The sequence below is a fragment of the Acipenser ruthenus genome, chromosome 10 (genome assembly GCF_902713425.1).
Source record: "Acipenser ruthenus chromosome 10, fAciRut3.2 maternal haplotype, whole genome shotgun sequence".
Lineage (NCBI taxonomy): Eukaryota > Metazoa > Chordata > Actinopteri > Acipenseriformes > Acipenseridae > Acipenser > Acipenser ruthenus.
The window spans coordinates 4,691,228-4,709,993 of NC_081198.1; the positions used below are offsets into that span (position 1 = coordinate 4,691,228).

Here is an 18,766-nt window from a genome sequence, read left to right on the forward strand (position 1 = left end):
ATATAGGCAGATATCGCTAGTTTATATATATATATACATAATTCAAAATGTTAAATTTCCTAATTTTAAATCCTACAGTTAATCACTGAAATGAATTTGCAATGCAGTTTTTGATATGATTTCTAATATTAAAGTAAACTTGATCCTGTGGATGGTGCTGAGTAAGTCCCAGTGTCCCCATGTGCTTCGCAATGCATAGCTTAGATTTATCTGCTGCCTCTTTTAATTTTCATACAGTAGCAATTTTATTCCTACAAGGTTTACAAAGAGGCTATACATTGAGCCTAGTTATGCTTTTCTATCAAAAAAAAAAAAACATGATATAAATATATAAACAAATATATAAAATCTATATGTAAAAATATTTTGAATTCCATTTTTTTTTATATTTAACATTTTTTACATTAGTTTTTTTTTTTACCCTATTATGAGCATTTCCATTGATTTCCTTTTATCTGTTAATTTGAAATGTATAACACAAAATACAAGGCAGTTTTACAGTCACTTTTAATGTGTTGTGATTATAAACAAAGCAATTAAACCATTTGAAAAGTGTCCGGTCTGACCCTGCCCTCTATATTTTAGGAGTGCGTTACCTCTTTCTAATAAAAATAGAACACCCATTCCCAGAAGTTTACAGAAAGACCTAAAGATCATGCATGCTATCTCTTTGTTCCCAGGTCAATATGAAGTATACCCACAGCACACTACTGCAGTCACCTGTTCCTTATGCAGTGTATCTAACTACTTCAGCAATGCAAGTAGACCCTTAAACAGGTTTTAATTGCACGTTTGTAGGCAATCAGTTGAATTGCTTTGTGCTCGGTGTCATCACAAGAAAATCAAACTGAGGGATTGTTGCTTTTGATGTGAACAGATTAAGCCATCAAAGAATATAATTGTTGTTAAAAACGTGTCAGATCCTAGTATTCCCTTGCAGAAGATATCTTCTCTTCCATCTGTTTCCAAAGTCCAAGCTGCTGGAGATGAAGCACATGCACCCAGGTTTGTTGTGCATTTAAAACAGGAACAGAGAAACATTAAGACGTAACAAAGATGATGAGTGATGAGTGAACTTTAATACACTTTAATGTATCCGCTGTATGTGACTTGCATACATACGCAAAGGTGGATGGCAAGGCAACTCTGTACATTTCATGATAATTGGTTCTCTATTTGCTGCTGTCCTTGGTGCTGAAGTTCTCATACATACTCTAAAGATGAACAAATTCATTATTTATTTTTTCATTTTTGTACACTGCAGCTATACCTCCTTTCAAACCTTTATACTGATATATATTCCTCACTTTTTATTCTCTGTTGCATTATACACCGCCTTCTACTTCACAAATGAAACAATTGCTACTTCTTTAATTGATTTATAAAACCTTTACATTTACCTGGGACACATTCCTTATAGTATTAACATAGTGTAAAGTACACTGAAATCACTTCAATACAGTTTTCCCATAGGACATTTAACATCTTTTCACTTTGTGGTAGAGGCTCAATCTGAGAGTAAAGTGAGAATCTTCATTCTTTGAAAACAAATCCACTCCTGCCTTTTATATTTAAAAAATAAACAAAGGAAGCTGTATTAATCTCTTCCTTCACATTTACAGATCATATGGGTTGTGTTGTTAACGCACCATCTCATCAGTGAATAACAAACCCTCATAATCTGCGAACCTGACTCCAACCAGCCAAACCGGAATGCGGAGAAACCCTGTGCTCCACGACACTGGCACACCAGGCTGCTCCATTGTACACTTTATTAGTGAGAAGCAGCAACACCCTGAGGCACAGACCTGTTAGACTGGATTTCAGTGCCACGGGTGCTAAAGTATTGAAGCACTAAAGAATATCCTAACTTTGTACTGTGGACATCAGCATGTTTAATTTTAAACAGAATTGCGATACTTTGAATGTTTTTTTTTATTTTATTTTCATAAATCCACATGTTTGTGATCATTAATTAACTTGGTGGAGAGAGACTGTTATTTACACAAAGTGGGCATTTTCTCTGCAGACAGTTCAGTGGTGAAATTACTTGAGTAGCAATCCCCCAGTTGACCCAGGCAGCAACAATAAGTAGCGAAAATGATAATCAACTCAGAGGGGAGGGCACTGCAAGGTCTCTCCTAGGTAAAAGATTAGTGCACGAAACAACAAAACAGACGGTACTGAATTCAAATCTAGTACACAAACAAATAACTGCTACTATGGTTTTAAAAAAAAAAAAAACTTTTTTCTGTTGTGGAAAGAAAGCAGCAAACTATTTTTTTCTGAGCAAGCTCTTGTTTCACAGTCAGACATGGCCCTTCTTCACCCTCACCCTTTTATCTTCCTTTTGTTGAGTGCCTATGCTGAGATGGAGGTTTTCCCACCTCTCCCTGCCTTATTGTGGCTCCAAAAGATGATTGCCTTCTGGTGACGCCCTTTCCCCTCTCTCCTGTACCCAAGCTCTGTGCTTAGCACACATCAAAAGGACCTATCATACCCTGATGGTTTAAATCTTTAAACAGGGAGTAACAGCCTGAGTACATCCAGACCCCTCACATCCTATAGTCATGTCACTATGTGTTCCTGCAGCAATTACCAGGGGAAGGGAGGCAGCTGAATGAATCAAGTAGCGAGTGTTTTCTCCCTGGACTCCATGCTGATGCTCTGATCAGGAGTTCGGCAAAATTCTGTTTGAAATGAGAATAGGCTAATTTTCATCAGATTCTTCTCAGAGGAGTCCCAGGTGGCTCAGCATGCCAAGGGTCATCATTAGATAGCTGCCTTCAAAAGATGCGAGGCTTCTGGTGGCAAAATTTTCTCTCTTTGTTAAATGTATAAACATTAATGAAGAAATGTACACTGTGTATACTGTATATGTGCGTCGCGATACAAGCCCTTGTGCTGCGCACATTTCTTAATTTTTTTAATTGCTGTTTTTTTTTACTCACACCGGCACTGGAAGTGGGACATAATGAAATACAGCCATAGGACAAAAAAAACAGGACAGAACGAAAGAAAGAAAGCACAATAGAGAGACTCCATTTCTGATTTAAAAATTCAGAAATTTGATGATCAAAAGAAAGCGCAATAACTCCCAGCTGTTCAAAGGGTCTCAAATAAAACAAATCAGATGTGACCAAGAATAGAGAAGATCTCATTAGTAGCTAAACGAGATAATGACAGGTGAAGCAAAGACCCTGCATAACTGCTATAATTTTCTTTCCTTTTAGCAGACATTTATTTGCTTTGCCAAAACCATTTTTATACTTAATATTGATTATTATGGGATTGAAAAGAGAGAAAGGAGAAGGAGGGGTTGGGTGCTCAGGAATGTATGGCTGTGTTTTTTTTTTTTCACTCACCGAGCAGACAGCCCTTGCTTATTATGAATATTTCTAGCAGCTCTTTAACAGTATGATTATGCATATACACAGTAATATGTCAGTGTTTAGCCCATGGCATTTTGCAGTATATCCAGTGACAAAAAATGCAAAAAGACAAAAGCAGAGCACATGAGGATGGTTACTGGATAAAGAGAGTTATTGACATAGTATAACATCAGAGACATTAAAATATAATAACAGAAATTGAGATCCTTGAAATATTTCAGGAGTGGTGATTAAAGGGATTAAAGACGGTTTAAAAGCACCTTGCTGTATAGACGGTGAATTTGTACGCAGCACACACAACCCTCGCATGGAGTTATGTGGATTCAAATGTAACCCCCCCAAAACGAAACATCCAATCTACCATTATACAACCCTTTTATAGATACACACACCGCTAACAACGTATTGTTTTAGTTTCCTTAAGGCAAGACTTGCATCTGTTTCTCCATTGTGGGTTTTGACCTTCACTGAGCACATTTTCCAGCAGCAGTAACCAGTTTTGTAGTCTTTGTGTGCTTGAAGGAGTCATGAAAAATTCAGGCACTATGTTTCCCTGAGACCAAGCTGGTGGCTTTAGCTTTGTTAGAAAGGCTGCCTTTTCTTTGCATCACTGAAAAGGTACACACTGTTACCAGCCTAGGCAGTGCTTCCCCAGTGTTCAACACCAATATATCTCGCACAGCTAGGGACTGCATTTAAAAAAAAAAGTTTTGTTGATTTGTTGTTATTTTTTTTTCTGATCAGGAATTGCACTAGCTTTGAATTGCAGAACTGATGGAAAACGTTTCTCTCTCGATAGTATTTGTTTAGCTGATGTTTTACACACACTCCCTATTACTATATTGATTCTGGCAGGCCTGAATAATAGAAGGCTGTTTCTCTGTAAGTTGAATACGAATGCAGGGTTGTATTATTTAGTGTGTTATTTATTAAAAAAAATTATTCAAGCAGAAAAACTTCAGAAAGACAAGAGAGTACACCGCGGTTACTGGCATGACATAGGAGATGTACATAGTATCAGGAGACAGCCTTTAAGAGAGAAAAGATTCATATGAGGTGTGAGTGGGAAAATGCAACATATGCAGACCAAAATATTTATTAAACCAGCTTCAATTTGCAGGACTATTTCATGATGCACAGATTACATTACAATGCATCCTGCATAGACATACACCCAAGCACATATGGCATATTGGAATTAGTAAAATGTAGTAAAAAATACACACGTTATTTTGATATAAATAACAAACACACATCCTTACAATCAGAAGCAGCCTAGGACAATGTCATTATTTATTTTTAAAATACAGTCAAAATCCAAAGAGAAATGCATTGTGGAATGCCGGTGCATTTTCCTCATTTACAGTTTAAATCAAGCCTCTGGAATGTGTACACATACACGCTATCCCTCATCTACCAAGGTTAATAATTGTCCTTTTCTTGCATGCAGGTTCTACAGTTAGGGTGCAGACACCAAAAAACAATCCTTGTCTTACCCCTGATGGCACATTTTACTCTAAGTATTATATTAACCTCAGTGATAGCTGTCTGAGGAACCTAGGAGGTATAAATCACGCCACGGACAACATGCATTTCCAGCGAGGTGAACAGGAAGCCAACTCCCTCATGAATAATTCCACAGTTCCTAATGAACATGGAAATCCCTGGTAGTAAACAACGGCAAAGCAGCTTATTAAATATAAAGGTTGTCGCTCTCTCCCTCTCTCTCACCTGCGCTGTATACTCCAGGCACATCGCTAAAAATAATAAGGTTTGTGTCATTAGAGTCAAGTATAATAGTCATTTGAAAGAAGCTGTATTAAAGAAGACTGGTTTTACCTTTAGGGCCGCAGAGACATATTAGATGATTTCTACTTTCTACCAATGAATAAAGCTTATGCTGGCCATTATGATCTTTATTTATCTTTCTCTCACTGTCTCCAGGAATAGTTTTGGTCTCATAACAAAGCAAGCAGATAATAGAAAGCTGGGACAATGGTATCTGCTTAATACATAAATTAACAATCCTGTATTGATTTTTTTGTTTGATTTGTTTTTATTTGTTTTACTACTATTGCTTCCCTATTCAGAAAGGCCAAATTTTGAATAAAATACACAGTATGACATTTTTGTATTTAATTTAATTCAGCCTCCATGTCCTAAAATAATATTTAGTATACTATAAACACATAGAGCCAGACAATTTAAGGATTTGATTGAAACTGCTACTCCGCACAACCCACCTCACAAGTCTCATGCATGGTTGAACTAACCAAGGACACACATCCCTGCCTATTCATTTCCAAGCTTTATAAATTGCCTTTTGATTACAGTTAACAATATTGCCTCATACGTCGCTGCTTCCCTAAAACCGCAATGATTCTCTGTTCATAACTAAATTTCCCAGTGGGGCAACTAATCAGCCATGCAGAGGGCTGCACTGATTCATGCATCTGCTCACTAGGGGGCAGTATATGACTTGAATATGTTTAAGAGGCTGCTGCTAGGGCAACAAACACTGAAAGAGCCTCATTTATAACGAAGAACAGACTGTTAACAGCATTGGTTATGTGTATTTATGTTGGTGTTCTAGGATTTAAAAACAATATTCCCAGACAGCAGAAATGACAATTTTTTAGTCAAAAAGTTTGTTGACTTTATCTTCTGCTGGACGTACCGCTCTGTTTCAAGAGCAACACCACATCATGCTCACATCGTAATTTAATCTGAGTATGCATACTAATAATGAATATGTGTTTTAAAGTTAGTTGCAACCCAAAATGTGTGTGATTAAGCATACAAGTTAAATGTTCTAAACAGCCCATAGTGTTACAAGCCCAGAGTTGCTGCTATGCTCCATAAATAATGTAGACTATATGTTCATAGCTAACTGAGGTTTAAATCACTTTTATAGAACTGTTGTTGGTTCATCAGTAGTTTTAGAAATAACTTTAATAATAAAGCCATTTAAAATATACTCTCTTCTCTAACCAAATTTCTGACCAAAGTCTCTTTTTCAGCGAGGGTAAACAAACATGTACACGCCCACATGTAAGATCAATGAACACACATTCACAACTTAAGCTGCTATACTACAAAAACAAATGGTTTATTGTTCAAAAAGGTAGCCATTTCCACCTCTGTATTACTAGAGGCACACATCAAGCGGCCTTACACACTTTTTCCAGGAACACCGTATTTCCCTGCTCTCTAAGATTTCAATGTATGCAGGAAATCTTTAAACAAGAAGCATTTTTTTCAGTGAATTTTCGTCTGCAATAACCCCCATTGATGGATTCTTTGAGGATGGGCCCATGTCGTCTTTTCTTTTGCTAGTCAACTGTGGGTCCACTTCGCCCTACAGTCAATATATATCCACTCAGCACTGAAATAGATCCAAAGTGGTTTATTACTATCAATTATCAAAACTGTTGAGGACCATAATTAATTTTACCATACAGCACCAGCAGAGCCAGCACAAAAAACCACACAGTTTACAATCACCACCGAATAAGCTTTGGTGTGGACAGGAATCATTTTCCAAGCAGCTAAGATTTGCAGACCGACCATAAATGTGAATGTTAGCTGAAATTGTTAGGGGAGATTGTTACAAATTACTGGATTTGGGCATCAAGATTTAGGGAGATTTACATAGATTTAAATCCTGTGCAAAGAAAATCTAAAATACAATGTTCTCTCAGCTGTTCATTTAAACAGTGAGTCTTCTCATTTAAACTGATGTCTTCTATAGTGTGGTCAGACATTTTAACAGAAATGACCATACTATAGAAGACATCGCAATTTGTGGGATGGTTCAATGCTATGGAACTAATGCTTTCAGGAAACAAAAGGAATGTGAACTTATTTTCAAACTAGGCACTTTGGAGCCATTTGGAATGAACATTCTATTCTGAGGTCATCATCATCATCATCATCATCATCATCATCAACATTCTGGAATTTTGTTTAAAAGACTACTTGTTTGTTTTTTATCAACTTCTTAAAGCACTGTTTTTTTTGTATTCAGCCGATGAAGGACTTGTAGTCCGAAACGTCCTGATAATTGATTTGTAATCAATTATTCTACCTTTTTAAGTACCTGAAATATCCTTTTCTTTTTTCTTATTGATCATTTTGGTACACAGCAGTTTTCTTTTTTCTCAAACTTTATATATATATATATATATATATATATATATATACACACACACATATATATAATATATATATATATATATATATATATATATATATATATATATATATATATATATATATATATATATATATATATCAATAAATCATGTGCTTGCATTATTTTATACATTTTAAAAAGGATCTCTTATTATGGCATCAAGTATCTTATTGTTAAACCATTTGAATGCAGCATGACTGCTCTGCAGTTCTGTAAATATTACTTATTATTTTTTAATGTAACGCTCCTAAGCCAGAGCTCAGATTTCCATTTGGAGGCAGACATTAAAGAGATTCAGAAGTCATCCAAATGGCCTGGTAATTAATGTTACCATGCACGCCCAAGACATTAAAATGTTAACAGTGTTAGAATCGTGTGCTTTGGAATACGGAGTGAGGGCTTTATTATAGAGCAATAGACAGGAGATGTCATCCACTCTAATTGAGGATATCATGGTGCCTGCTGCTTTTTCTTATCTGCAGTTCAGATCTCATTTTAATTTATTCATTTTTTCTTATCACTGGAATCTGCTCTCATTATTAGTCTGCCTTGTTCCTCATTTGCATTTCAAGTGCTGGAACTGTGGGGTAACGGCTAGTGTGCATGTTAGAAGAACACTTCAAGGGGTTGCACTATCAAATGGATGTGCAGGATCACAGCAAGCTCGACATCTGGGTTACTCTATTCCCAGAAGCTCTGCAGTGTCATTAACAGGATTAATCTTAGCCTTAATTTCATAATGATTGCTGTTTTAATGTATGTGAATGAACACAAAGTCTCTTGACTCATTATCACCAATTTGCCCAAGACATATAATCAGACTCTTACGTTCACCAACATTTATTTTTGCTAATACATTTTAAAATGTAGAATAAGCAAATACAGTTTAGTTCCAGCTGAGTGGATACCTAATAAGGCCTTATTTGTGTTTTAACTGCTGCATATTCGCAAATTCGTTTTTCATAAATGGGTTAATTACGTGAAATATTAGCACTGGGGTCATTGCTGCGGGAGGTTCAGTGTTTTTTTAAATAAACAACATTTACATTATGGGCTTCTTAGAGACGATGGTTTTTGAATGTTGCAGTGCTCCTCCCAGTCTTACAGCTACGCCTGTAGATCTAATTCAATTCATCTGTTTCATCACCAAGCTTTTTAAACCTGTCCATTTGCCAGACAATGATGTCTTAAATATGATACAACAATACATGTTGTTTATTGTGTCACTCTATGACCTCAGAGCGGACTGGGAGAGATTGGAAAAGGATACAACGTGTTATTTGTTGTGTCACTCTGACCACAGAGCGGACTTGGAGAGATTGGAAAAGGACACAACGTGTCGTTTATGGTGTCACTCTCGTCTTGGGATTGCAGGGAGACGACAATAGAATATCCAAAAGCAGAAACAAGATCAATTCCATGCTTTACCTACTAACTTCCCTTTTTTGTCACCTTATTATTCAATGATTTCCTCTTATTAGTAGTATTAGTATTACTGTGAATGCTTTTCTTTATGCAATCATTTTGCAATTTTATTATTTGTACACATGTTTTCACACCTCGAGAGTATGTGACCTAGCCAGGCACATACGCATTTCCATAAGGAAAGGGTGCTACTCACAACTAATTCTCACATGAAGGAGACAAATACCCTACTTACTGCAGTGTGTGCATATATATATATATATATATATATATATATATATATATATATATATATATATAAAGATAGATAGATATTCTAGTAAAAACCTCAACCTTACTTCAAAATTGATTAACAGTCTAATATAAAGCCTTCTGTAAGAACAGTGAACAGGCTCTGCACGAATGCCATATTGAGAATAGCTAACTGATATCTTCTCAGATATTCAGTGTGGAATCAAAGCCTAACCCTGTTTCTCCTTCCACTTGCACAATGACATAGCCACCCTCCTTGTACCGTCAGTGTTAATAGCTATCTATCTGCAGTACACAACAGTATTGTGTTCAGAAGAAACGAATATGGCTGCAGTTTAGGAGAACTTATCATGCAGCTGCTAGTGCTGTGCAGTTCTTGATATTTGATTATGCACGGATAAGATGTTTAAACATTTCAAAGAAATGACAGGCAGTTTTGCATGAGACAACATATTAATTAAAGGTATTGTAAATGCCAGCTTGTTAATTGGTTTGCACCTGCATGCAAACGAGTAGGTATTAAGATTTGTATTTTTTTCTTATTTGAATATTAATTTTTTTGCATGTCTTTGTAATGCTGGGATAGACTCCCATACAAACATATCAGCGCATAGTAAATATTGAATCTGGGACTAAACTGCTGGCTGTACACACACATAGTGGGAGAAATAGGGGGATTTCCATTGTGGAGGCTTCTAATTAAGTAGCGCTAATCAGGCTTGCTGCTGAGGGTCACTTCCTAAGAGTAATTTGGGATATTAAATTGCGTGTTTTTTTGTTTGTTCTGCTTTGTGAGCTAAAACTGATCCCTTTTAATATAGCAGCAAATATGCAAATTGATGTTTCATTATATTATGCAATTTATGGCAATCTTCTCTAATTTAGTAAAAGGACGAGAGCTTGACCTTGTCATTCAAACTTTTTTTTTTGTGCCTTAATGGCTTAGCTGAACTAATTAAATGGATGTTCTCGAAGTGACTGGAGTGGCACGATTACGAATGTTGTACATTTTCTTTGTATCACTGTGGTTGCACACTTTGTTCCCTCGGTGCCTGTGATGGCAACCTGCCTACTACAGCACATCCACTGCACGTGTGTCCAACATCTGTGGCGAAGCTGCTCCAAACCTCGCCGGGGTATTTTAGGAGCCCACAAAATGTGTCCCCATTATCAGAACAGAAAAACTGTTAACCCCACTGCAGCTTAATGTACGATGAGCTGCCCTCAGGAGCAAGGGTCTCAATGCCATTGAATGTCTACAGGCAAGTTGTATCAGAATAGATCACACCCAGCACAATCAGCATCCATGAATGTGAACTTATGTTTAAATCCCACAGCTGTCTAATCTGTTTTGGCTAAAAGAGTCATAATAGATTACCAGGGAGTTCTAATGTATAACATGCATGTTGCATGTTTGAATCACAACATCAATGTACTAACTTTTCACTTGCTTCTACCCAAGTGCTTTCAAATCCATTAAAAATCTTAAACGAGATTCTTCAAGACCCTTTGGAAGAATTTTGGGCACTGCAGTGTATAAAGTGGTGTTGGAGACTCATTCCTCTAGCCCTGAACCCTAACATTAGTGGATACTGAGGGGTGTGCGTCTGCTTTTTGTAGGACATGGTCTGGTCTACCTTGTGGTTTTTAGAGATCAATTGTAACCTAACTGTCAGACAATAACGTAAAAACTATCTGGAAGATAGAGATGAGTTTTAGTAACGCAAGCCTGTTTTATTTAAATATCATTAATTTTCTATGGAGGAGATGAAAAACCACTGATAGCAGACAAGCACAAAGTCGCCCTCCACTTCCTGGTGTCTCTGTCCTGGGATCTTGCACAGCACAGCCTCTCGCATTCCTATCAATGCAGGCTCTTGGTAGAATGCTCCTTTCTGTCATAGGCGACCTTCAAGATCCCACTGACCAGCCGCTGCAGTTCAGTTCATTTTTGAGCTGTGATCAAACAAATCCATGCCCTGTGCTGTATTTTTATATCATGGTTAACCCACATGTTAAATCAGCTTATTTTCCAGGAAGTAGAGTTTGTAGCTGTGCTTCCACTACCAGTGAACACATAAACACAAGGAAAACATCTTCAAACCACCAGGTGGGAAAAGGCCTTACTTAGGTACTAATTTATTAAAATATACTGCAGTATTTTGTGTACAGTAACCTTTTAATGCAGTTGTACTGCACAAGTGCTAGGGGTATTCCGGTAATGCTGTTTTTGTAATAAGAAAAGCCATTAATGAGCCACTTTAATTTGTTTAAAAAATGTAAGCACAAATATTGGTTGTAGCCAGGAGAGACACATTTGACATTGAGAATGTGCTTCAGAACGAATTTGGAGTTCACCACTTGATATTGATCTGTGTTCAAGTATCCAAGGGACAGGTTAAGTCCTGTATTTAAAAGTTGTCTTTACAAAGTAGTTTTTACAAAGAAATGGTGTCCCCAACTGTAGGTTCAAAGACTTCAGTGAGGATCGTACTTCAACGGCAAGGAATATATTTGGATGGGATCTTTTGAAGGACTGAATTGATTCTATTTTAATGATGAGAAATGAAAATTAACATTTTTCTTTTTCCTTTACACATATATGTCAGGTTAAATTGACTTGAAAATGAGACCTTAGCTGCAGATAATAATCTACACTATCGGCTCTACATTGTTCACTGTTAATGGAGTGACAGCACGAGAGAATTCAGTGTTGTAGCGTCACAAAAGAGAGCTGAATGGAAATGAGGTAGGTACACATGATCAGGCAAGAAGTAAAATTACATGAGAAGAAACAGAGTGAAACGTATAGGATGGGAAGGACTTGTGAAAAGTAAGCAAGCTACTGTTTCCTTTGAAATACAATAAAATAATACAGTAATAATAAGAAATGGGCAGCAGTGTGGAGTAATGGTTAGGGCTCTGGACTCTTGACCGGAGGGTTGTGGGTTCAATCCCAGGTGGGGAGACACTGCTGCTGTACCCTTGAGCAAGGTACTTTACCTTGATTGCTCCAGTTAAAACCCAACTGTATAAATGGGTAATTGTATGTGAAAATAATGTGATATCTTGTAACAATTGTAAGTCACCCTTATCATTATTAATAATAATAAATACCGGTACGGTTAGTATGTGTGCCACTGCTTAACATATTATAATATCAATTAGGTTAAAAAAAACAAGCTTTATTAGTGGTGAAGGGGCCCTCTATTTATATTCCCTGGCTTGAGCTACATGCAGATCAGTGTTTTCTTATCTGCTACCCTGCTTGTTATCCAGCTTTCGCTGCCTATTCAAAGCATCCTCAGAGGAAGGCCATTTCTCTACATTACATTGTAATGTTCTTGTTAATAATACATAGCTGAAGAGGTGCTTCTTCAGATTAGGTGGCTGTTCTGCTGGAAATGGGGTTGGAAATAGTCCAGGCTTCAGGCTAAAGGGTGGGAACTAACCAGAGGTAAAAATGCCTTTGTTAAATGTGAAACAGCCATATCAAATGTAAATGTCTCTGTGCTGCAGTCACTAGTAAAAGGAATAATATTAATAGATTTCAAAAGGTGGGGAAGGGTGTATTTTATAACCTTTTGTAGATTTTTCTTTTTTTAAATTTAAAAATGTTTAGACTGCAGATGAATACAAAATTTAAATGTAACACCATTCAAAAGTTATTCTGTAACACAACAGCTGTGTTGTATGTTTAGAAGGTTAAAGTGAAATTGGTTTAAATGCACGATGATCTATTCAAAAGTTTTTCATCTTTTGATGGCACCAGGCTTTCATTGTACTTGAGAATGATACATAACGCTTTGATGTGAAATGTTTGTTTAATGCATTGTAACAAAATGTTCAAAACGAGGAACACGCATATCACACTCACTACAGTAATATTTATAAAAAAAAAAAATGAAAAAAAAGAACAAGATTGGCTTAAATATTTAAACTGCTTTCGATTTTTTTGGACTAGTATTGCTCAGGTAGAATGTGTTTACATTTCTCCCATTGCCTGTCTTGTAAGCCTACTGTTTAGCAGGTCTCCCCCAAATCTGTCTCCTAATAGAAATCTTGATAGAAACATCTAAAGAAAAATATTAATCGCAGAGGTGTTGTGCACACTTACTTATCTGAAACACAATGGAAGACACGGATCCAAGCAGGCTCTGTCACCTCAGTCTTAACATCCTTGTCAGGCAAAAATGTTCCTACAGACACATTTCAAATGCAGTCTGTGTTGCACTTGCCAAACTGCAGAAAACTTAACAGATACTGAGAACAAACAGAATAAAGAAGCATTAGGAAATAACAAAATCTGATAAAATGTTTCCTGAAGTCTATTTAAGGAAACCTTAAGGAAAACATTTAAGAGAAAGAGTAAGCAAAGTCATTAGTCTTTTAAAAGAACACTGAATGGGTTGGGGGGGGGGGGGGGGGGGGGGTCATTGCAGATTATTTTCAGTTCAACCTGTTTTTTCATGTGATATTGTTTGAGTATAGATTATTCACAGAACCATATTTTCATTTCTGCAATCTAAAAACTGGAACACACTGGAAGAAAACAAATAGTGCACGCACATACAGAGGGTCCTCGGAGTTATCATGCGATAGATTAGACGGAAAGACTGACAGACTTCTATTTTTTTAATGAGGACCCTAAACAAGCTATAAAGGTTACAGTACATCTTTATAATGTTTAAGTTGCAATCTTCTGCATAAACATACTAACAACTACAGTCACAGGATGTGACGTGCAAAACAATCAAAGCGATAGATTTTCAAAGCAATTTACAAAGAAAAAAAATTATGCAAGGGAAAAATATGAATTACAATTCTTACCAAAATAAAAATAAATAAATAAACTTACAAACCCCTGAATTACATTGTTGTTTATTGTTTGCATTTTTATTTAATTTTAATGGTATTATGCTCATGGAGTAAAATAGCTTTGAGTATCAAGTCCATTGTAGCTTTGAATGGTGAAAGGAGAGCAAAGTGTTTTGAGGTTATAACACTATAACAACTAAAAACTATACAAATAAACACAAAACAAAGTTTGACGTTTTGGGGTACGCATTTGCTTTTTAAAAAATCTCAATCAAACAAAAATAAATTAGGAAATAAATATCATAATAACTTTCTATAGCAGGCATACAAAAAGACAACCGCTTTCATTCATTTTGTTTGGGGGGTAAAGCGTGTCTATCGAGTGCTCTTCCTGCCGATGTTAAATCATTATGGCGGAGAAAGGACAACAGGTCAACATGAGGGGCAGTCCCTGCTAAAGGGCCATATAAGCACGGAGAATCTGAAATGGTAGTGCAGTTCAACAATTAAAATGAGGATATGGTTCAGCTTTTCACACCTTTTATACCAGGACTAGGACCACGGAAACCTTGAAGTTAATGAGGCCATTAAAAATGCCTCACTGCCGACATTCACATCATTAAAGTGTTGAAAACCTTCTGCCCACTGTAACAGAAGATGTGTGTGTGTGTGTGTGTGTGTGTGTGTGTGTGTGTGTGTGTGTGTGTGCGACTGAAAACCATGTGCAGGAGTTTCTGGCCTTTTTCTGCTAGAACGTTTCTTAAATCTTAAAAATAGAAAGAAAGGCTGTATCTGAAAGAAGAAGAATTGTGCAAAATTAGGTCAAATAATCTCTACTATATAATACTAGAAAGTCATGATTTTTTTAATCTCCATCAGGTTCACAGATATCTTTTTTTGTTTTTTCTCCTTATCTCCATATTAAAAAGCATTTCAGAAAATTGTCACAAAGTAAGTTCTAACAGACATTAAAATCATTAAGGGTGCATTTTCAAAGAGTCTGAGACTCAAAGCCAATGGGAAAGTGCTTTGACTTTAATCTTGTGCTTTTTTAATGGCAATCATGACTGTCGTTTTAGTTCAGAGTGGATATATTTCAGTTCTTGGCTGCTGCCTTTGGTCTCCAACGTGAAGAATATTACAGAAATGTTCCCAGCATTGCGATATACTGATGAGCAGTTCTTCATAGGAGGTGATGCATACACCAGACCTTTAAAATGCCTGGCTGAGGTCTTCATTTTCCAGAAGCCTACTATACTCTTACGTTGGAAATTTTGAATTGCTCTTGTTGGTAACAGAAAATGTTTCTCCTCCGCCACGTTTAACTATGTTTACAGAATATGCATAATCTGATATGAACATCTGGATTTGGTGCATAGTTGAAAGGCTAGCATACATTATACATGATGTCTTGTAAATCTGCCAAACACCCTATTATGCCGCAGTATTCCGCAATCCAAACAAATATGCTCAATATTTGAATTTTGTTTCCCACACTGATTAACTTGCAGTGGGCAGAAACTAATATCCAATACAGAACTTGACTATTTTATTTTTTGTTTGTTTTTTTCGGTACAAAAAGCAGCATACTGTATGATGTGAGTCAGGCTTGATTCTTCAAAACTGTGTTACACCTTTCAAATTCTGCAAATCCTGACACTATACAATGTTCAAGGTGTTTGCTGTAGTTTGATGTTTTTCTCATCTTGCCATATTAACAAGTGGACTTAGGTGCTGCCGTAATACACTTGTATACAAATGTTGGAGCTATTTTTGAACACTCGCAGGTACATTGGCCACCAGAGATTTGATGCATTATTTACGTATATGGTTATCAACTTGTTATACTTGGGATGTGGTCATTTTATTAGGGAGTATAGTTCTAGGAAATTAAAGTAGTCACGAGTCGAAGTTATGCATGAACTGTCATGAGATGGACTGCACCATATATAAGACCTGGTGCAGTTAGCAGTTGGAAGTAAAATGAGATGAAGCAAAATGAAATTGGTGCACAGTTTGTAAAACAGGCTTGGTAAAGGCAACAGAAAGCACTGCTGGCAGCTCAGGGCAAAATTCTTTATCATGTAATTTACCATTTGTTTACCAATTCAGTTTAGCCAAAGCGGAACTGAATATACAAGCAACATTGTATTCATCGGTATTGCTTATAAACACCCTGCAGAGATATATGGTACAGTTATTATTTAAATTCAGCCCCCCTCCCCCGCACACACATTTCTCCAGCACATTGGGGCTCTGTTCCTCTATTCCATTACTCTGTTCTGCAAGGCATTAGAATAAATTGCTATTTGCTTATTTGTCACCTAGCTCACTTGCAGGCTTGTTCTTGTTAATGCAGCTCTTTTCTGCCGGCCTTCGTGTCCACACTTAGTCCTGGGAAGATGAGTTGACTGTGCCCGAGTAGGGGATAGCAGCACGGGCAGAATCAAGCTGAAAATGAATGATATTCTCGTCCTCAATGACAGGGCCACAGAGGCTAATAATTACATTAGAAAAGGCCCTCTGCAGGTAGGTGTAAATAGGCTAGTCTAAACAAGTGCCAGTATTTTAATAGAAGATGTTGGAGACGATGTCATTACCTGACAAGACTGCCACCTTTCACCTGCAGCCATTGTAATCTGTTAGATCTCACTAACAGGGAGAGCGAGGAACGTGCTTGCAGGGGATTTGTTGTCTCACGCTCAGAGGCAGTGGAGAGCCTCACCAAATGACAGGAAGACGCTTATATTCACAACGTGCGATTGCCTAAGTGTTTGCCTGCGCCTAATTAGTTCGCCTTTGCTGGTTGGTAGTCCCACAGCCTGGAGCAGATAGACTCCACGGGCCTCAAGCAAAGAGATATGACTACACAGTGTCATCATTATTTGTTTATTTAACCCCTTCGGTGGCCTCGGTCCATTTATCCATTCAAGCTCTCTATCGTCGATTCTGATGTAAAACAATAAGAAAATATAGAAAAAGTTTATCTTCTTGAATCATATAGTTTATTACCACCAAGGCTGGTGCTAGGGGGGTGCAAGGGCCCCCCCCAGATACATTTTCCTAAACGGTTTAAAAAAATTATATTACGATTTTTTTTTAAATCTCTAAGAGAGTGAATTTGGGTGTGACAAATGCATATATATTATCTTCCATTGCATTTTCTAATTATTATTATTATTTGTTTATTTATTATTTGTTTATTTAGCAGACGCCTTTATCCAAGGCGACTTACAGAGACTAGGATGTGTGAACTATGCATCAGCTGCAGAGTCACTTACAATTACGTCTCACCCGAAAGACGGAGCACAAGGAGGTTAAGTGACTTGCTCAGGGTCACACAATGAGTCAGTGGCTGAGGCAGGATTTGAACCGGGGACCTCTTGGTTACAAGCCCTTTTCTTTAACCACTGGACCACAATTTAATCTGTACATTTATACATTTTCTATTTGACTCATATGCTTGAATATAGATACAGTACTTGCAAAGCACATCACATTATTAAAATATATATATATATATATATATATATATATATATATATATATATATATATATATATATATATATCCGTATGTGTGAGAGAAGGAAGTACTGCAGACAGTTAACAAAAGTTAACAGAGAAATTATAATAAGGTTATAATAAGGTTAGTAAATAAAGATTTTTTTTGCCATCCATTCATTTCATTTAATTATTATTTGTGTACATTAAGTTAGTTTTATTTACTTCTGGGCCTCCTTACCGTAGTTCTGCTGCATCACAATGGATTGGTTTCTTATTCAACAAAATAAAGAGCCTGTGCCTCACACTACTACTAGTAGCACTGATAATAAGAGCCTGTGCCTCACATTATTGAATTGAATTGCATCAGTGGGATGCAGATTACATTACATCTCAAACACTTCAACACCTCTCTGAAGCAGGTTTTAATGCTGACATCATCATCAGCCAGTGGTGATGAGTGGGGTTAATGGAGGTGTGCAGGCTTTGCTGCAAAGAAAACCAGGAAGGCACACACTGTACATTCATTGTTACAGCTGCACTTAGTAGCAGTGCATGCAATTCAAAGTGAACCACGTGCAAAGATTTTTTTTTTAATCTTTATAGTTCTCTGTATGCATTCTTTCATCAGCACTACATTATTCAAAAGTACAATGGCCCTTCACTAAAGACATTGCTAGAAATACGCTGGACAAGCCATTTTGAATTGACCAAATGTGTTGTTGATAATCACGATCTTATTCTTGATATACTGTCAGAAGTCTTGGAGGATAATATTGCTTCCATAGACTTGTATACAGAAGCATCCTGTCTTTTTTCTCAGCTGAAGAGACAGAGCTTCTTTGTTCTTGGAAAGTTCCCAGTCCATATTCTTGGTATTTTAAAGCCAGCCAATGCTGTTCTTCAGTCACAATCTGTTGACTTGTGCTCGGCTGGTGAGGTGATAAATACATCAGGATGCATTAAAAAATTCAGTCAAGATGAAGATTTCTGGAATAAGCACTGCAGTGTAGCTATAGATGTGCATCCTACAAAGAGACAGAGAACCATGAGTAAGCAGCTAGCTGATTCTGTTGTGTTTTCAACACTAGGACATTCAGACTCTGCAAGTACAGCTAAATCTGACTGCAGTCTGACATCAAAGAGACCTATGTTAAACATTCTAGATAGAGCCGTGTCAG

The 18,766-nt window shown here is 36.9% G+C and overlaps 1 long non-coding RNA gene across 2 annotated transcripts in view; it reads right to left on the bottom strand.

Annotated features, from left to right (window-relative positions):
- Positions 1 to 430: 430 nt before the first annotated feature.
- The window catches only part of LOC131738120 (uncharacterized), a 100,204-nt gene continuing 81,868 nt past the window's right edge, over positions 431 to 18,766 (bottom strand). The window contains exon 5 of one of the 2 annotated variants that reach the window (XR_009329642.1): positions 431 to 980. This is a non-coding gene — a long non-coding RNA (uncharacterized LOC131738120). Of the gene's footprint in view, positions 981 to 17,713; positions 18,614 to 18,766 lie in introns of those variants that run through there. The other variant, XR_009329643.1, reaches the window with a different exon arrangement.